Here is a 21248-nt window from a genome sequence, read left to right on the forward strand (position 1 = left end):
AATGTACCATGAATACATACTTGGTAGCAAAGAGTTTGGATTTAAAAAAGGACTTTCAATTTCACAGACTACAATTACCATGACAGATGAAGTACTAGGATAAGTAAATCAGAAACTGCTCCCATTGAAGTATTTTTTGACTTGGCAAGGGCTTTTGATTCTTTGAACAATGATATTTTAAAGCAAATACTAAAATATTATTGGTCAGTAGGCACAGTAGGTTCATGATTTCATCATAGGTGAATGATAGAAAGCGATATGGATCAATTCCCCAACACTCACATAACGACAGGCACTCAGAATTTTAAGCACTCAGCCATGGTGTAGGTCTACCACAGGTTTCAATTTTGGGTCTTCTTTTATTTCCTGATATAAATAAACGATCTTCCAGTTGCAGTTTCAAAAGAAACAAATTTTGAACATCTTTTTAGGTAATAAAAGATAGTACCAGTCTATTTACTGCAAAGGAATCCAATAAATACTCATAAACATCAACAGATTCTTCTAGGCAAACAGATTATCATTGAATTTTGACACTACTCAGTACATAGAGTTCAGTACTTCTCATAGAACTCCACAAGCTGTAAAAATAATTATCTCAACACATAGAAATACAAGAAGTGGAAAGAGTTAAATTTTTGGGACTACAGATAGATCACAATTTCAGTTTTGCTTAAAATTAAGGAAACGCCTTGCTTCAGTCATGTTTGCAGTTAGCATAAATACCGCTATAGGCAAACTAAAAATGAAGAAAGTATTTCATTCTCGATATTTCGATTCACTAATAACTTATGAAATTCTTTTCTGAGGGACATTCAAGGTCCAGGGAAAAAAATTTCAGAAAACAGAATGCAGTGACCCAGACATTAAAAGAGAAACAGCAGATTTAGTTTAAACAACTTATTTGTTTACTGTTCTGTAAAATACTGCAGCAGAAACAATGTAACCAAACAGTACTTGGGTACAGGATGAGTTAGATGCAGACACTGGAAATCACCCTGAAAGTTGTCACTTGATTGAAAGCTGCTGCTAATGGATATATTGGGGGAGCCAGCAAGATACATATATTAGAGATGTAAAAGTACTTCAGGTAATATCCTGTCCTGTGGATACATGTATTAGAGATGTAAAAGTACTTCAGGTAATACCCTGTCCTGTGGATACCATCTTCTCTCTCGGAAGAATCTATCACCACTTGTACTCTTACCTGTGAATGGCGCATCAGTAGTGGGTCTGGGACCCTGTATAATAGGACAAGGACAAGGAAAATTCCTTGGTATGCCGGTATGCAAAACTTAAGAACTAAAGCAACTTTTGCCTGATGAGTCACAGACAAGTAACGTATCTCATGAAACTTGGACCTTGCACAGAAGAACTGCTACAGTACAATACAGAACGTAACAGAAAGAAAAGAGACCAACAGAAACGATACTTTTATTTAAAGACAATAACTACACTGAATTCACTCCATTTATGGTGGTCCCATGTGGTCGTTACAAAATGTGATCGCCACAGACGACAATGCATGCTCTCCAGCCTGCATCCCTGCAGCCCACAAGATTGGCAAGGAGTTCTTGTGGTATGGCATTCTAGTCCTCCACCAGCCCAGCTGACAACTGTTGAACGGTCGTTAATGCATGTGACATGCTGCAGAATGTCTCTTCTACACATTTCAAACATGCTTGGTGGGTTTTAAGTCGGTGGAAATGGTAGGCTAGTCCTTCTGCCAAATATCCTTCTGTTCCAAGAGTTCTCCCGACTGTGCAGTTTCATGCAGTCACGCATTGTCATTCACGAAAATCAAGACAGGGTCAAATGCATCCCTGAAAAGACGCTCCTATCGAAGGTGTACAGTGTTTAAATAACATTGGAAGTCGTTTTGCGCATGTAACAGTATGTCTCCCAAACCATAACACCTGGACCATCAAATGGATCATGTTCAACGATGTTGGTCGTACCCTCATATCGCGAGAGGTGGGAACAAGTAATGCACATAGGACCATGTTCGACAGTGCCGGATGTGTCCTCATATGGCGAGAGGTAAGAACATATAATGCACCCAGGAATACTGTCGAACATAGTCGTTTTGGTGGTCCAGGTGTTACAGTGTTGCGAGGCGTAGTACTGCATGGGCATACGACCTCCAAATCTTTGAATATGGCACACTCACTGTTCAACATCATTTTGAGACTGTACTCCTTCCCCATGTGCGTCCTTTGAGGGCTACTTTTGACTTTGACTTCGTTTTTACAGATGACAGTGTGTAACCATGTTGAAGGACCTCTTGGAACGAGAGCATATTTGGTGAACAGACTAGCCTGCCCATTCCACCAACTTAAAACCCATCGAGCATGTATGGAATTCGTTGAAGAAATGTATTACAACATGACCACATCCACCATGTCTAGCAGTTGCCAACTGCACCGATGGACGACTGGGGGGGCCCTACCACAAGAACTCATTAACAGTCTTGTGGACTGCATGGATGCAAATTTTAGAGCATACACTGTCATCTGTGGTGGTCACACATGCCATTAACAACCATGTATCGCTTTTTGTAATGGTCAGGGGATCGTCATAAATGGGGTGAATTCAGTGTAATTAGTGTCATTTCTGTTTTTCTTGTTTCTTTCAATTACGTTCTGTGCTATACTGTAGCAGTTCTTTCTATGTATGTCCCAAATTTCTTCGAGCTATATTACTTGCCAGTGACACATCATGCGAAAGTTTCTTCCTTAAGTATTACATACCATTGTATTTGCACCTACCCCAAAACGAATAAATTTTAGGCAGTCTTCCACTGAAATAGATGTCGTGTACATGAGACACGCTTCACCCATTGGGAAATGCACTGTTACCTATGTCAAAGAGAGGCAAAGAAAAAAAAGCTAGGAGTCAGTCTGTCATCAGTATTTTAAACACAAAGCGAATAATCGTACCACTTAGGGAGACGGCGGCAAGGGATGCGAAGCATCGCACTGTGAACTCACTATGTGTGCTTGGAGGCTTCTTTCAGGAACCCGAAGATGCTGTTTCGTCAGCCATTAAGGGGACAGTATGCAACCTGCAGAATGTGGCACACTTTGAAACAAACAATACCTGACATCTGGGCTTTGAAGTATACCTGGATCATTCCAACGACTGACAGAGAATACTGAAATGATCAAACTTGGTTAGGAAAATGCAACGAAATCTGGAGTACTGTCCCCAGAATTAATTGTGGCCTCTTGTTCTCAGTCGGACCAGTAATGGTGAAGGTTCTTTGATAAGATAGGGTGCAACTTGCTAGACTGTGCCACAGAGCTGAGAAATGAGAGGTCCCTTAAAGGATCGTATTTGTACTAAACATCCAAGGCGGCTACTGAGATAGCTGACAGCGTGTGGGGTGTAAAAAAGTTTTTTTTTGGATTAGGCAACTTAGGTGACTCTCCATGTAGTCCACATACGAATAACTGTAAGAGGCCCCAAAGTGTTAGTGTAAGATGGAAAGAAATATCTGCCACAGAACAGATTGTTAAAATCCTAGTCATTAACTGCCAGAGCATCCATGCCAAAGTCTGAAGAGCAACCTGAAAGCAATGGAGCTAAAACAATACTGGATGAAGAAAGCTGGTTACAAATCTTAAATTGACAGTAGTGAGATTTTATGGCAAATATTAATGTATGTTGAAAGGATAACCTAATGGAAACTGGAGATAGTGTACTCCTGTTTGTCACAGTAGGCAAGAAATCTGATCCAACAAGATAAAAATTGAAACTGCATGCAAGATTGTTTGGGTGGGGCTCAGTAGCATGAATCGGCATAACTTGATTTCCTGAAAGTCTTGGTTGAAGACAGTCAGGTGGGTGCATAGTTCTTATCTTCCAAAAAGCCTTTGATTCTGTAGGACACGAATGAAGATTTCTCAGCAGGGAGGACAGCATGTTATTTAGGGTGGAGACTCATTGAAAGATGCAGAAGTAACTTCAGAATTGTCCCAGGGAACTATATTAGAACTCCTGATGTTCATATTGTATCTTAATGACCTGCCAGGTAATAATAATTATAATCTTAAATTTTTTGCAGGTAATGCAGTTTTGTGTATAAAGTACTAAAAATGGAAGGAAAATTAGTGCTTAACATCTCATCTTTACTGAAGTATTGCTTCAAAAAATCTTCACAAATATTCAGTCAGATCTTGATAAGACTGGAAAGTAATGTGATGATTGGCAACTTTCTTTAAACGTTAAGCGATAAAAAAATTGTGCACTTCACAAAATAAAAAAAAAACTGGTATCCTTAGACTTTAGTATCAGTACTCACAACTGGAATACATCAGCTCACACAAATGTCAGCATTAATAATTTGTAGGGATATGAAGTGGAATGATCACATATGCACAGTGAAAGGTAAGGCAGGTGGCAGATGTTGGTTCATTGAGTAGGATTTGGGAAAATGCAGTAATTCTCGACAGGCGATTTCCATCAAGTCACTTGTGTGATCCATCCTAGAATATTGCAAAAGTGTGCCTACTGTTATTAATAGGTTTTACATGGGATATTGGACATATGCAAAGAAGAGCAGGAGATACGGTAACAGATTTGTTTGATCCTTCAGAGAGTGTCACAAGGAGGCTGAAAAGCCTAGACTGGCAGACACTTGAGGATGGATTCCAATTATATGGTGAAAGCCTACTTACAAAGTTTCAAGTAACAGTATTAATTTCAGAATCTACTAATATGTTACAACTGGCTACATAACACTTCTGTAGGAGTCTGAAGACAAGATTAGACTAATTACATGGTAGATAAGGCAATTAAGCCATAGTTCTTACCATGCTCAATATGCAAGCTGACTGGAAGAAATCTTAATATTATTTGGAATTTTGGGAAGTACCCTTTAACATGCTCTTCACAGTGGTTTCAGCGTAGAGGTGTGGATGCAGATGAATCACGATTTAAATCGGTTAAGAAATACAGGTAATTTGGGCCAAAATCGGAGACTGTATGCAATGGATTGATGACATAAACTCAAGTGTAAGGAAAGCAAATAACAGAAATCACTTCATTTGTAGTATACTGGGAAAATACAGTCAGCCTCCACAGGTGATTTCTTAAAAGATATTCATGTGACTCATTACAAAATACTGTTAAAATTAGCAACACCTATACCTAATAGTACAGACAGAGAACTTTGAAGTACACAAACAATGATAGCACAATTTGCCGCCCGTTTTTTTCTCTCGCAAAAGAGAGTGATATAACTTTTGTATAATGTAAAATGAGAGACAGTTAAATAAAGAAGTTACATAATTAACAATGACTAAAAACTTTCTGAGGTCAGGATTAAGTGATGAATCTGGGAAACATCACAGTTTCTACGTATTCATACCACACACTGCAAAGACAGTACTATATTGGTTATACTACAAAGAGAGGCATTTAAAGAGTCTTTCATATTGCATTCCCTACACAAATGGAATGGGAAGAAACTTTCATATATATGGCATGAAGAGCCCCCTACTGTACACTTTGAAAAATGACCTTTTTTATGGATGTTATGAATATTTATATATGTGTTTGGAGAGAGAGAGAGTGATTTTTGATTGAGATTTTTAGTTTAAGTCATAACTGGTACCTGAAGTTTGGTTGCTGCCTTCTTGAATAATCAGCTTCTGCACCAGTTGTTTATGTATTGCAATTTGGAGGAAGTTATTGTTCTTTAATGTTTAAAATACGACTCTGTTCGTTACTTGGCCATATTACGGATAGCTTTGAGCCCAAGTTTTTGTAGCTTTTCATATCTAAGGGACCACTGTTGTAAGTAAGTAAGATCAAACAGCAATCTGCTTTTCGTGAGAAAAGGAGATTGCTTGACACACAAACTTCCTTCAAACTACACATCCTGCTACATCAAAATTGGTCAATGGAGTTCAGCACCATACTATTGTACAAAAACGTAAACCAATTACTGTAATTATGAATTATGAGAGGTTGTTAATTATTGAATGAAAACTATAGAGAATGCATTTCTTTTCCTGTATTTTAGTGAACTTTGTACACTTACAATTCTGTCAATTAATAGATGGCGACAACAATGAAGTTCACCTCCTTTTCCAAAAACAAGATATTTCTATTCTTCACGTCCAGAAAATTTGTGTACATAAATGTTTGGCAACTCTTACACATACTTCGCTTTTATCACTAAAATATCAATTTCCATTAAATGTAACAATACGTTCTGAGTGACAGCCTAGCAACACATCCTCTTTCCACAAGATACAGATTAACAGTACTTTTTTTTAATAAAATCAATTGTCTTTTACTTTCAGAGCCCATACTCAAAGATTCTCTAATACTATCGTTGCGGGGATTCTACGCTAAAGAGTTTCTTGCTGTCCAGCTGCGCTTCACTTGATTTCAAGTACTTTTTGAATCACATTTACATTTTCGGTATTTACATACATTACTGAGCCTCTAAGAATAAAATCAGGCACGAATTAGTTAAAGAAAAAAATCAGTGAGGCACACATGACATTACAACTTCACAGTATGATCATGGTGGCACTTTTAATACCCAGTGGATATATCGATTACTGTAAGCAGCAATTGCACAGGCAAAGAAAACTTGCACATATAACCTGCTGCCATCGCATTTCCCTACCAGATGGTTTGTGGAAATACCCTACAGGCTCACGGTCGACTCACACCAGATCAATATGGCTTGCTATGAAAACTTCAGAGTGTATTCACACTGAACGTCAAGTAAATTCGCTTAGCCTAGTATCAGATGGTGAGTTACCATCTGTGGTTCAATGTGTCAGAGTATAGTATCAGAATTGAGGAACTAACAATGACAAAGTTTATTAATGGCCAAAGCAAAAATTTTTGTGGGAAATTGATGAGAAGTGAAACAACATCTTAAAACATTGGTATTTATTTGCTAGCGAAAATATAAATTTATGCACAAACACATCAAACAATATTTCTAATGGAATAAATACAGCCTGTTTACCTTATCCATGATTTTTTCCCCTAGACAGCAAATAACGTCATGAACAACTGTATTTTTCTTCTTCAATAGAGCTGACTTTCTCAGTCCACAAACGGTCATTTAATGAAAACTGCTTCAACAATTTATGCTCTTATTTATACATAGTGTAAGTATCAGCATTGTTCTTTTATTACAAAATATAAATTTTTCACACTCAGATATGTGATATCACTTATGGAAAAGCCCTGAATGGAAAAAACGTCCAAGTTGTGATGAAACATTTGCAATTTCTCACAAAAACAAAGCAAAGCAACAAACTAAATATTAAGAAGACACAGAAGCATTAAATACATTACTACATTGCGAGTGAGAGAGGGGAAAATATGTTAACTTCCAATGTTTGAGAAGACAACACAGTTCCCCCCACCAACATCACCGTCAAAACATTCTTCCTGAGAAATCTTGATATGATGTGGTGTGATGTTGATGCCCTGTGTGAATGCTGCCATTTGAAAGTTGTTGTGGAATGTTTTGATGTGATGTGACTTGATGAGAGGTGATGGCAAGTGTGAATTAGCTTTTACTCTGTATTGGATCATACTATTTTTTGTTCTTTTCTTTCCTTATATATATAACAGATATATAAACTGAATGGGTTATAGACACTGACAAAGATAAATGAAAGAGTTGTTTTGTGGCATGGATAATGTTCTGATACATTGTTAAATATCTGTATGAAATAAAATAAGAAATACACTCTTCAATTTATTAGTTCCTGTATCTTCACCCTTTTGTTTCGACAAGTGGTAGTGTACGGATGTATGCTTGGATCTGTTGTACCAACATTGTTAAAAATGTGTATTTCAACTGTACATTAAAAGTGTTACAAAAAGTTATTGAGAAAGCAAAATTTATTCACACACTTACAATGTCCACTCCTAACTGTAAATCATTTCACTCGCCGCCGAGATCCTGCATCAACAGGTTCAGAGCAGACAAGAAGAATTTACACAGTACCCTGGAGGAACGAACCTGCATCGACATTGTCGAAATGAAGACCGAACACAATGGAATTAATGTGAAGCAGGACGTAATGTAAAGTATGTTTATTGACATTGAACGTATTGACATTGAAGGTCTGTTGATATTGGTATCAGTTAAAGTTCACTCAGGATAGTGCACTGGTTCATTTAATTACCTTCAAATTTCTTTCAACTATTCTTTCCAATCAATTTTTCCAATTATTCAAGCAACTATTGTTTCCATTTTCCTCCTGCCCACAATATCTGTTCAATGGCGACTGATTAAAGGAGGTCACCGAGCGAAATATGAACAGACCTTTCAATGTTTGAGATAAAATTTTTTGAGATAAGTGATTCATATCATTGTTACAAGAAACTATTGAAACTTTCGTTTTATTTGTTACATATCTACAAGATTAGGAATGACAAAAACATTGACAGAGGAAATTAAAGTTAAATTCTGCCTATAAATGAGACAAGCTGAGAATGCCGATTTCAGTGGCAAAGGTATGAAGCTGCTACTCTGTATGCTTATATAGCTTTGTTTGGCGCCGTCTCTAGCAGTACATATCTCTTTTCCTTCCAATTAATATCCTTTATGCAGAATGCATTGCTACAGAAAAGATGAACATTTGTACAGAGTCGTCATTGAGGTGCAAGATAACTCATTCAAATGTGTCAGATAACAATGAGGTTCATTAATGAATATGCAGCTGAACCTACTTTAATTGAAAAGTACCGATACAGACAAAATTTCATTTTTGAAAAAAAAATTATTCATAATTTTGTTAAAAACTATTCACAATGGAGACAAAGCAAATGGCCATTGCTGAAAATTCATTACAAAATGCAATATGTCAGAAATCCGAGCTTGACATTTCGCCAACTCGTCAACAGGCCGATGGCAACCAAAACAACAAGGTTGGCATCCCACTATCGATAAATGATTACATTAATAATATAACTAATTATGATGTCACATTTATGACACTTGATGGGACAATTTCTCAGTTCTCACCAGGAAACATTTTTTCAAATAGTAAAACAGAAGGGCGCGACAGCGAAAATTCCTTTGATTACTTGCTCATGACATCAGGAATGCAAGAAAAGGAGACAATTTGTAAAAGCAATCTAAATACTAGTGAGACACACAATTTGATACAACTCATGCAACAAATAACACTACAGTATACAAAACAACAGGAATATCAGAAAAGTGTAACACAACAACTTATGGGTATAGCACAACATTTTACACAGCAAAATCAGGCATTTCACGAATTCAAGAATAATATTAGTCAACAGTTCAGTGAGGTGAGCAAGATTATACACACTGAATTATCTGAAGAACTATCTGGGAGGTTGACAGAGCTAGGTAAACAACTAAAACAAGAAATAATTACCGATATATCCCGCAATATAAATACGTTAACGGAAAGAGTATCATCTGTAAACCACAAACAGGAACAATCTAGCAGTGAGTCACAAAACCTCAGTAAAGCATATTCCCAAATTCAGGAGACGCAATCCCAGGTGGATGCATCGGTAAAAAATGTGATGAACGTAGTCAGCGAGCAGCAAGACTACACAAAAACTTACCAATAGAAGTAGAGAAGTTAAGTCTAAGGGTAGACCAGTTAAGTTTAGAATCGAAATTTGCCAAAAAACAGAGAGATAAAATATGTGCAAATGTGAAGGGTATAGCTGTAAACGCTGAGGCTGGGTTGCTGGATAAGGACAGCACCCTTGCTGAAAAGTTGGTGTCAGAGTGCAAAATTTATGCAAATACAGCAGAAGAAGCTGTAAAAGAGAAAGAAAGTCAAGTCCTAGCTAAAATAGATTCAGGTTTAAAGGAAGCAGAGGAAAGGTTACGAGGCAGCATTGCTAAAACTAATGACACTCCAAAACAACATTTGACAGAAAGCAAACCCATGCTTTTAGAGAAGTTAGATATTTTCACTGGTTACATACAATACGTGGCTAGCCCCTCGAAGGAAAATAGCGAAGGTTGCAGAGTGCAGCACCAGTTGCCGGCAGTTAAAAACCTGTCGAGCAAGGGCCACTCCCATGCACTACTCCACAAGCGAACATAAACACTCCTGTTACTGACAGTGTGGTACGTTTGTCAACATTACAGGCAGATGAGGGAAGGCAGATGAGGGATTGCTTAGGCATTGACAATTTCCGATATTTGCCTCTGAAAGGAAAAGAACAAACCCTGTGGTCTTTATCAGAGCATTTAGAAATGTTTTAACTCGTACCTGGACCAAAGCCCAGAAAATTATATTTGTTGTTGGATACACACAGAATGACATTCTCCTATGGGCTACAGACATGGCAGAACGTTGCCACTACTATGAACAGTTTGAGAGAGCCTTTCTAGGTAAATATTGGTCTGAGGCTGTACAAGAAAGGCTGAGGCGTGAAGCATTCAACCCAGCTCCATTTAATAGCAAATATGGAAGCTTAAGGCGCTTTTTTGAAAAATATTTGAATAAAACCAGGTACTGAGCAAACCTGGTATCTCAAGTAGATGTGCTGAAAATTTTAAATGTCTGTCTTCCTGCTCACATTAGGTCGTACTGAACTCAATAGATTTGATGTATGAAGAGAGACCAGTACAACCCAAGCCTGTTAATAAGCAGATAGTACCACAGAGATTTACAGACCAACAAGTGTACAATGGATTCATAGTATAACACGGATGGTAACCTTACCCCACACAGAACTATGGTAATAGTAACAATAAATACAATGGCAAAGGAAAAATCCATAAATTCAAGGGCGGATATAACTAAACTGTCAAAAATGTAACAAAACAGCAGCAATGGGCAAGTAGAGTATGGCCAACCTGTAAAATATGTACACACACAAGCTACCAGCAATAATCAGCTCATTGCTTGGCAAACACAAAACAATACCAGACAGCCGAATAATCCACAGACATCGGAATTCGGCCAGCAAAGTAACGCACATATGTGAATAAAATGCCGAGGCAAAGAGAATTTCAGCCTAGAGCCTCACGGGATACTGATTGGTGTAATCAAACACCGTCGGTCCATATAGTAGAAGTTATGTCTAACCCAGAGACCAATGCCACTGCGATGCCAGAAAACTTGAAGCAGTTACAGTAGGCCTCCGTTCTGTGACCTGGAAGGAGAGTGGGGGCACGAACTTGATCGACATTTGCGTTATCAGATTCAATCTAGGTAATGATCGGTATCTAAGGTAATGATCGGTATCTAAGTAATGGGGGTACACAGGGAGACTTGACAGAGGGGAAGTCACAAGCTACTAAAGCCAAAATATTTTACACTGATGTATCCATTGTGCTCGACACAGGTGCTATGACTAATTTGATGTCACAGGGATTCTTTCAAGAACTGAAGAAACGTGGGCATATACCGACATTGCCGGCGCAAAATTGCAGGGTACAAACTGCGACTGCTCAGAAATCGAAAGGAGTCAAAAGCCTTAATTCCCTTCCAATTAGGCCAGTTTTCTGTAGGGTGCAATTTTTTGATAGTAGAGAAATTCATAGTTGATTTTTTAATCAGTATTGATACATTTAGGACATACCAAGTACAAATTGATATAGGCAAGGGCCAATGTCATTTCGCTGTAAATAACCAATTATTTGCAATGTACCTAATCATGGGAAGTACTGATGGATGTAAAACTGAAGTTACTCACGACTTTAAGGTTCATTTTGGTAAAACCCATAGTTATGATTGTCAACACATATAATAACGAACAGTCGGCAGCAGAAGAGGTAAATGTCGACACAATAAACAGAAAGGTAAGTGAATCAAAGTGCTTGTCTCAAGAACAGCAAGCAGAACTTAGGGAACTGATACTTGCTTATACACATGTATTTGAAAAAAGTCCAGGTATCATTAAGGATTTTGTGTACAAAATGGAAATATATCTTCACGAAACTTTTTGTTCTACTTCATACTCTTCACCAGGAACAAAGAGGGAAGCAGTAAGAAAAGAGATTAACACAATGCTTGAATGGGGCATAGTACAACCATCATTTTCCCCTTATTGTAGTCCTATTTTGGCCATGAGTAAGCCAGATGGTGTGGTGCACTTGGTCCTCAACACATGTTCCATTTATAAGATTATTGTACCAGTTCGAATACGTCCAGACAATTTAGAGGAAGCTTATAAAATTCCATGGCGCTAAATTTCTTACTATAATCGATCTGTAGTCCTCATATTGGCAAATAAAACTACATGAAGAAAGTCGGAATCATATCGCCTTTGTATGTGGCGGCAGGAGCTTCGAATTTCAAGTATTACCATTTTGATTGAATGTAAGTGCAAGTGTATTTATCTTTCTCTGGACAAAGTGCTAGGGTCCAAACTTTTGAGTAAGGTAACAGTACACATGGACGACCTTTTAGTCACCACACCCACTTGGGTAGAACACTTAAGATTAATTGAAGTCATTTTTCCAAACCCAGAGTAACAGCGTATTTCAAGAAATCTACTGTTGGACAAGAAAAGGTAAAATTTTTAAGACACATAATCTCTTCAGAAGGTATACTGCCAGATCCTAAAAAACGTGATGCCATTAGTAACTGTCCTTTTCCTCAAAACAAGAGGCAATTAAAGGTATACTTAGGCCTAGTCTCATTTTTCAGGAAATTCATCCCTAACCAATTTATGAACAGTGATGCTTTACTCAATCTTCTCTGGAAAAACAGATCTTAGTTATGGGACAAGCAATGTTAAACCAATTTCGAAAACATTAAGCAAGCCTTATTAAATGGTAATATTTTATCTCAACCAGACATTAAGAAGGATCTTTTCATGCACTGACGTGTCTTCTCAAGGTCTGGGTGCATGCCTTTTTCAAATGATAGAAGGCAAGGGAAAACTCATCCCTAAAGTAGTTAGCTTCGCCAGCTGCATCTTATCCAAAGCTGAACGTTCATATTCGTTCATATTCAGTTACAGAATTGGTGGGTTTGGCTGTAATTTGGTCCTTTAAAAAGTTTGAATATTTCCTTTGGGGTAAACACACAAAAGTACTGTGAGCATCAGTCCCTATCGTTTTGTTAAGTCGTAATCTGCTACATTGACAGATAGACAGGTGATGTATGTATCTTCAAGAACTCGATTTTGAATTAATGTACATAAAAGGAAACCAGAACATAACAGCTGATGCACTTTCTCGATTACCACAATGCTTAGAGGAATTTAATGATCGTTTAGAGCAGGAAGTTTAAATAAGAGCTACGTTGATGGAAGACAAAACACTCTGACCTTACTATGTCCACATGTGTAAACACATGGAGCAATTACAGCAGGAAGACGCACGCTGGAGTAAGAAAAGAGCGCAACTTAAGCAAAATGGCGACGAAAAGTTAAAAAGGTTTTTCACAATTCACAAAGGGGTTCTGTTCCATAGGAACCATCCCAAACAAGAACAATGGCTCTTGTGTTTGACAGAGGAATGTGTGAATGCTATTGTCTTGTACACACACAAGACTTGGGGCCATTATGTCACTAAAAATGCGCTGACAAAATAGGTAAATACTATTATTTCCGCAACCTTAGACAAATAGTACTTCAGGTGATAAAGTGTATTGTCTGCCAAAAAGCAAAACATTCTAGCATCTCCAAATAGACTGAACTACATCCCATTGTGTCTAAAAAAACCTCTGGAAAAGGTATTGTTGGAAGTGGCTGGACCCTATCCCAGTGGTAAGGGGGGAGTAAAGCATGATATTTTCACCAAATACATGAAACTGTATACTGTATAGAACATTACAGCCATTTCAATTACAAGATGAATCAAAGAGGATTATTTTGCAAGAGTAGGAAAACCAGAAGTCATATTGACATGCAATGCCTCTTATTTTGTTGGGTGTACATGGAAAGAGTTTGCAGATTCCAACCAATTCAAATACGTTTTAGTATCCAAATTTCATTCTGAAGCATTCTCCTTAGAAAGGGTGTTTAAGGGATTGAACAGGTCTGTGAGGACCCTTATACCTCATAAACATCCCAAGTGGATTGAATATATCACTCCCTTCTTACAAGTTTTTAACAACCTTCCCTATACATCAACTGGATTTACACCAAATGAGCTGACGTTCAATTGCAAACAAGTAGACGAGTGGGAGGAATCTTTGCCCAAGATAACAATACCAGAATTATCACTGGAGGATAAAATACGGCAAGTTATCAACCTTGAAACCTGGGCTATATATAGGAAGGGAATTTACGACAGAAAGTTGAAACGTAGGAAACAATTTTATATAGGATAAAAAGTGTTACAACACATCCCAAACCCACAAAAATTGAAACTCTTAACTGTAAGAGGCAACTACTACACACTGGACCATACATAATTACTAAAATCCCCTACCTTGGAGCATACAGATCAGTACACATGAACACAGTTAAAGACAAGGGCCTTTCCCACACAAAGACCTGAGAACGTTTACATACTGAAGATGGACTGTATACCCTCTAAGTTGTATATATGTATGATATATTAGATTTAGGATGCCTGAAAGTCACTTTCCAGAATTTATGTTGGTAGTTGTTAAGGAAACTTTTTGTTTGTGTTTTTTTATATATGTAAAATGTGTAAACGATAAGATGAGTGGTTGTAACAAGAAAGAATTTTACTTGTATGTGTCTAGAGATGACGATACTCTAAATACAACACTTTGCCTAGCATGTAGCCCAGTTGTAAACAAATAAATGAGCTTGTGAAACGTACGGTAGTGTACAAAGCAATAACGAACAGCCACAACACCAGTAGTATCAGAGAGATGCAGCAGATGCACATGGGGGAGCCAGCTAGTCAACAAATCGAAAGTGCGTGCACACCAGACAGGCACAACTGGAAGTGATGGAGCGCACAAAACAAACAAATGTGATGCACTACAGTCCACACTTGCATTTGTAATACCTACTGAATAAACAGGGACCTAGAAAATTTTGAGAGAATCGGTACTACGACTGTCTACACAATACACACACACACACACACACACGCACACACACACACACACACACACACACACGATAAGTTAAGGCATTATATACACAGGAAATGGATATTATACTACAAATATTTAGTTAAACTATGCTACTCCCATGTGGAGTTTGCTGGTCTCCCATCTGGCGCCTCCCCAGGTGGCGGATAGGGGAATGCTCGCCAGATATGGTGGGTACCGGGGAAATAAAATACCCGGGGTGGACCAAAACTAGCAACTGCTGCCTTGTAGTATGATATTGGCTTATCAAAGGCTAAAGGAAGAAAACCTTGAGTAAAAATTACCTGGTCCTCCAGGTTGGGGGTTGTGCAGTGGGCCAGCTCCTCACTCACATAAAAACATAAAAATGCTAAAAAACCTAATAATATGCCTCGGAAAAATTGGAACTTTGGACGACGAACTGGCAATGAGAAACGGAAAATTATGTTTGGATGCTGGAATGTGCAAGGTATTTCCACTAAAATAAATTTACTCCCCGCAGAACTTGACGTGTTCAACATGGATGTTGTCGTACTCTCTGAAACAAAGAAGAAAGGCCAAGGAGAAGAAGAACTGGATAATTATGTACATATCTGGAGTGGGGTATCAAAAGCAGTAAGAGCCAAAGCAGGAGTCTCCATTATGATAAAAAAATCATGGAAAGAAAGAATCACAAATTGGACATTCATCAATCAACGTATAATAACTGTTGAAATGACATTATTTACTAGGGAAGTTGTGATTATTGGCGTATATGCACCCACGAACGACACAAAAGATAAGGAGAAAGATACATTTTGGGACACCCTCAGGGAGACTATTGAAAAAATCCCAAGACGAAAGGAACTGATTATCATGGGAGATCTGAATGGAAGGGTAGGAATTAGAGAATCTTGTAGAATAGTAGGAAAACATGGAGAGGACGAATATAATGACAATGGAGAACGATTGATTGCAATTTGTGAACAATTTGATCTAAAAATTACCAACACATTTTTCAAACATAAGGACATTCATAAATATACTTGGCAACAGAACACCAAAGAACTTCATTCTATAATAGATTATATTATCATTAGGCAAACAAGTAGTTTCAAGGCAGTAGACGTCAGATCTTATGGAGGAGCCCAGTGTGGATCAGACCACTATCTAGTTAAAATGAAGTCTTTCTGGCCATGGAAGAATGCAAGGAGTGATACAAGTAACATAAATAAAACAAACCAGACTGAGAAAGATGAAAATTTACCTTTTAATATTGACAGCCTACAAGACGAAAGTATCAGAACACTCTTTGCGGCCAGGATGGAAAGGAAACTGGTTGAATCATTTGAAGGAAGTACAGAGGAAATATATGACTATATAAAAGCTAATGTGAAAATCATAGCAACAGAGGTGTTGGGTAAAAAAGATAGCAACCACAACCGTGCAGCAGAGTGGTGGTCAGAGGAACTAGAGGTCCTCGTTAGAGAAAAACGAAATGCGTTCCTTCAGTGGTTGAATGATAAATCAGAAGAAACAAGGTCAATATACAAGGAAAAGAAGAATGAAGTGACGAAAAAAATAAGGATGGCAAAAAATGAAGCATGGGAAAGAACATGTGCCAAGGTGAATAGCAAATTAGGATTTGGGAGAGCAAAAGAAGCATGGTCAGTATTGAAAGGGCTTCGACAGGATACAAAAAGCAAAACTAATCTCCAACTGATAACACAAAAGGAATGGGAAGAGTATTTCCAAAAATTATTAAATGAGGACAGAGAAGAATATCTAGAAGAAGGAACAGGGGAAGATAAAGGACATGAAGATGATGAGATCCATATTTTAGAAAGTGAAGTACTTCAGGCGTTGAGAACAGGAAAGAATGGTAAATCACCGGGACCAGGCAATATCAATCTGGAGTGTCTGAAATATGGTGGTGACAAAATTGTGAAACTGATAACACAGCTCTTCAACAAAATGATACATGGAGATTCAATACCCAACGAAATGAAGCTAGGTTACATTAATACAATATTTAAGAAAGGGGATCGCAAAATTTGTTCAAACTATCGAGGAATTTGTGTTACAAACACATTAATGAGAATTTTTGCGAAAGTAATTAAAAACAAACTGGAAAAAAATTTTAGAACCCAAGAAGAACAATGTGGATTCACGGCTGGGAGATCATGTATAGACCATATTTTCACATTACGACAGATTTTGGAGAAACATAGGGAAAAATCAAAAAATATAGGATTAATTTTCATAGATCTAGAAAAAGCGTATGATACTGTTCCAAGAAAATTACTTTGGAGAGCACTACATATGGCAAACATATACCCTTCCTTGATTAAAATAATACAACAGATGTATAAAGATAACATTTGCCAAGTGAAAGTTGGTAATAAACTTTCACAGAAATTTAGAACAAGCAAAGGCCTTTTACAGGGCTGTCCCATGTCACCATCATTATTTAAAATCTATATAGATATTAGCCTTAGAACACGGTCTCGTAAATGTAATAGTATGGGATTAGAAATAAGAGATGGAGTTTACCTACATCATTTATTATTTGCTGATGATCAAGTAGTCGTAGCACAAGATGGGGAGGATGCTAACTATATGTGCAATCAACTAGCAGTAGCATACAAAACTTGGGGTTTGAAGATTAATTACCAAAAAACAGAATACTTGACTAATGATTCAGATGAGCTATACATTGAAGGAAAGAAAATCAAAAAGATAAACACTTTCTGTTATTTGGGATCCATTTTAGAGATCGAGGGAAAATCAGACTCAGAAATCAATAAAAGAATTAGTAGTGGACGGAGGGTCATTGGGATGCTTAACTCAGTCTTATGGAGCAGGAATGTAATGAGCAGAACTAAAAAATTAATATACACTCCTGGAAATGGAAAAAAGAACACATTGACACCGGTGTGTCAGACCCACCATACTTGCTCCGGACACTGCGAGAGGGCTGTACATGCAATGATCACACGCACGGCACAGCGGACACACCAGGAACCGCGGTGTTGGCCGTCGAATGGCGCTAGCTGCGCAGCATTTGTGCACCGCCGCCGTCAGTGTCAGCCAGTTTGCCGTGGCATACGGAGCTCCATCGCAGTCTTTAACACTGGTAGCATGCCGCGACAGCGTGGACGTGAACCATATGTGCAGTTGACGGACTTTGAGCGAGGGCGTATAGTGGGCATGCGGGAGGCCGGGTGGACGTACCGCCGAATTGCTCAACACGTGGGGCGTGAGGTCTCCACAATACATCGATGTTGTCGCCAGTGGTCGGCGGAAGGTGCACGTGCCCGTCGACCTGGGACCGGACCGCAGCGACGCACGGATGCACGCCGAGACCGTAGGATCCTACGTAGTGCCGTAGGGGACCGCACCGCCACTTCCCAGCAAATTAGGGACACTGTTGCTCCTGGGGTATCGGCGAGGACCATTCGCAACCGTCTCCATGAAGCTGGGCTACGGTCCCGCACACCGTTAGGCCGTCTTCCGCTCACGCCCCAACATCGTGCAGCCCGCCTCCAGTGGTGTCGCGACAGGCGTGAATGGAGGGACGAATGGAGACGTGTCGTCTTCAGCGATGAGAGTCGCTTCCGCCTTGGTGCCAATGATGGTCGTATGCGTGTTTGGCGCCGTGCAGGTGAGCGCCACAATCAGGACTGCATACGACCGAGGCACACAGGGCCAACACCTGGCATCATGGTGTGGGGAGCGATCTCCTACACTGGCCGTACACCACTGGTGATCGTCGAGGGGACACTGAATAGTGCACGGTACATCCAAACCGTCATCGAACCCATCGTTCTACCATTCCTAGACCGGCAAGGGAACTTGCTGTTCCAACAGGACAATGCACGTCCGCAAGTATCCCGTGCCACCCAACGTGCTCTAGAAGGTGTAAGTCAACTACCCTGGCCAGCAAGATCTCCGGATCTGTCCCCCATTGAGCATGTTTGGGACTGGATGAAGCGTCGTCTCACGCAGTCTGCACGTCCAGCACGAACGCTGCTCCAACTGAGGCGCCAGGTGGAAATGGCATGGCAAGCCGTTCCACAGGACAACATCCAGCATCTCTACGATCGTCTCCATGGGAGAATAGCAGCCTGCATTGCTGCGAAAGGTGGATATACACTGTACTAGTGCCGACATTGTGCATGCTCTGTTGCCTGTGTCTATGTGCCTGTGGTTCTGTCAGTGTGATCATGTGATGTATCTGACCCCAGGAATGTGTCAATAAAGTTTCCCCTTCCTGGGACAATGAATTCACGGTGTTCTTATTTCAATTTCCAGGAGTGTACAAATCAATATTAGAGAGTGTGGTTCTGTATGGAACGGAGACCTGGACAATTAACATGGAGCACATTAAAAAATTACAAGCTCTAGAGATGGACTTTTGGAGAAGATCGGCAAGAATCTCCAGGATAGAAAAGATAAGGAACACCGAAGTAATAAGGAGAATGGAAATAAAAGAAAGAATATATGACGTAATGGATAGGAAGAAATTACAGTGGTACGGGCATGTACGACGAATGGAGGAAGCCAGAATACCAAAATTGATACTGGAGTGGGAACCGGAGGGGAGAAGAAGAAGAGGACGACCTGTGACCACCTGGCTCCAAAATGTACAGCACACAATGAGGAGAATGGGCGCAGAGGAAGAGGACACGCAAGATCGAAACACCTGGAGAAATATTTTGAGAGTATAGTTTAAGAACGTTTATTGTTTGTATTGTCATTTCCAGGTAAATTATTATGTTGGAGATAAGCCTCTGTAATGAGGAAAAGATCAAAATAATAATAATAATAATAACTATGCTACTACATACATTATACCTATATACATACAATATATGTGCAATTACAGTATAAGTGGCAAACTGAAAAAGAGGTTGCAACACGCCTCTAATACACTTTATCTTTCAGATTTACAAGATGAGTAGAGACACACACATGACATTAAATAAGTTTTATGATAGCACGACTGTACACTGAAGTGAATGAATACCAGTTGAATACATGAAAAAGATATTAGTACCCATAGAGCCACCATACACTTATCTATGAAGGTTTGGTTTTAAGTTAGTATTAAGTTTTTCCTTCCAGGGAATGATGCATTGACACATCCTAAAGTAAAGAAAGATAAATGCTTGTAGAGTGTTAGGTACCATATAAACATAAGATAGGACTGTACCGCAAGTAAATATAGTTGTAAGTTTATGATGCATATGAATGTGTTTGTGTAAAAGAATGTGAAGAGGAAAACAGTTGCAGTACATCGCATGCACTATTTATACTTGATGGACGAGAAAAATCTTGCTGCAGGTGAACTAAGGTTGAGTATTTAAGAGCACATTTGCAGGATGGGCGTTGATATATTTCAATAACGATCATATAAGTTGAGAATATAAATAAAAATTAATTAAGATATTAATTAGTATTAGCAGTAGTATTGATTGTGGCATGCAAGTGCTGATACATTAGAATAATTACGCAGTTCAGTTGTCTTGCCGAGAAGAAGAGACCTTTTTTGTTCATGTAACGCTCCAGATTGGACGCATATCTTCCATCACTGGAGATGATTATTTGGCACACCACCATTATTCTATTTTATTGGGACGCAATCTCATAAGGTTTACTCACAGTTACACACAGCAACAGAATTAATGTGTCTATGTTATTTAATTTAGTATAATATATTGTGAATACAGCGATATTATTTAATTATGTGTTTCATTTATGTTGCAAGCTATTGTTCCAATTAAACGGTGTCTTGGCATGGCTAAAGGTTCCATGTTACAAATCTTATGAATGGTCCAGCACAAGCCAAAACTTTGGAATTATTAAATTTATGAAGTCCGATAAAGAAATATTTTCAGAAGAGGCACTCATTGTCAAACTTACAATGAACGGACCTTATGCAAAAAAGCCATTGTCAAGTGCCCGAAGTTTATATTACACACTATTAAAAATTTATACTCTTGTCACATACTATTATTCTTTGTTTGTTCTCGGATATTCTCAAACCAGACCAGAAAAACCGATAAATCAAACGTAGTAACAAATAATCAAGGTGTCGAAATCTAAGTACTGCATCAAGTACTCATGAAAGTGACAAACACCTGAATTACATTGAAATTTCTATGCATGTTTGTTACTTATGTAAACATTGTTTTACAATCATTATACATAACACATTGTATTTATGATACAATTCTGTAAACCTCACCACATGAAATGGTTATCCTTTAT

This window comes from Schistocerca americana, chromosome 3 (assembly GCF_021461395.2).
Source record: "Schistocerca americana isolate TAMUIC-IGC-003095 chromosome 3, iqSchAmer2.1, whole genome shotgun sequence".
Lineage (NCBI taxonomy): Eukaryota > Metazoa > Arthropoda > Insecta > Orthoptera > Acrididae > Schistocerca > Schistocerca americana.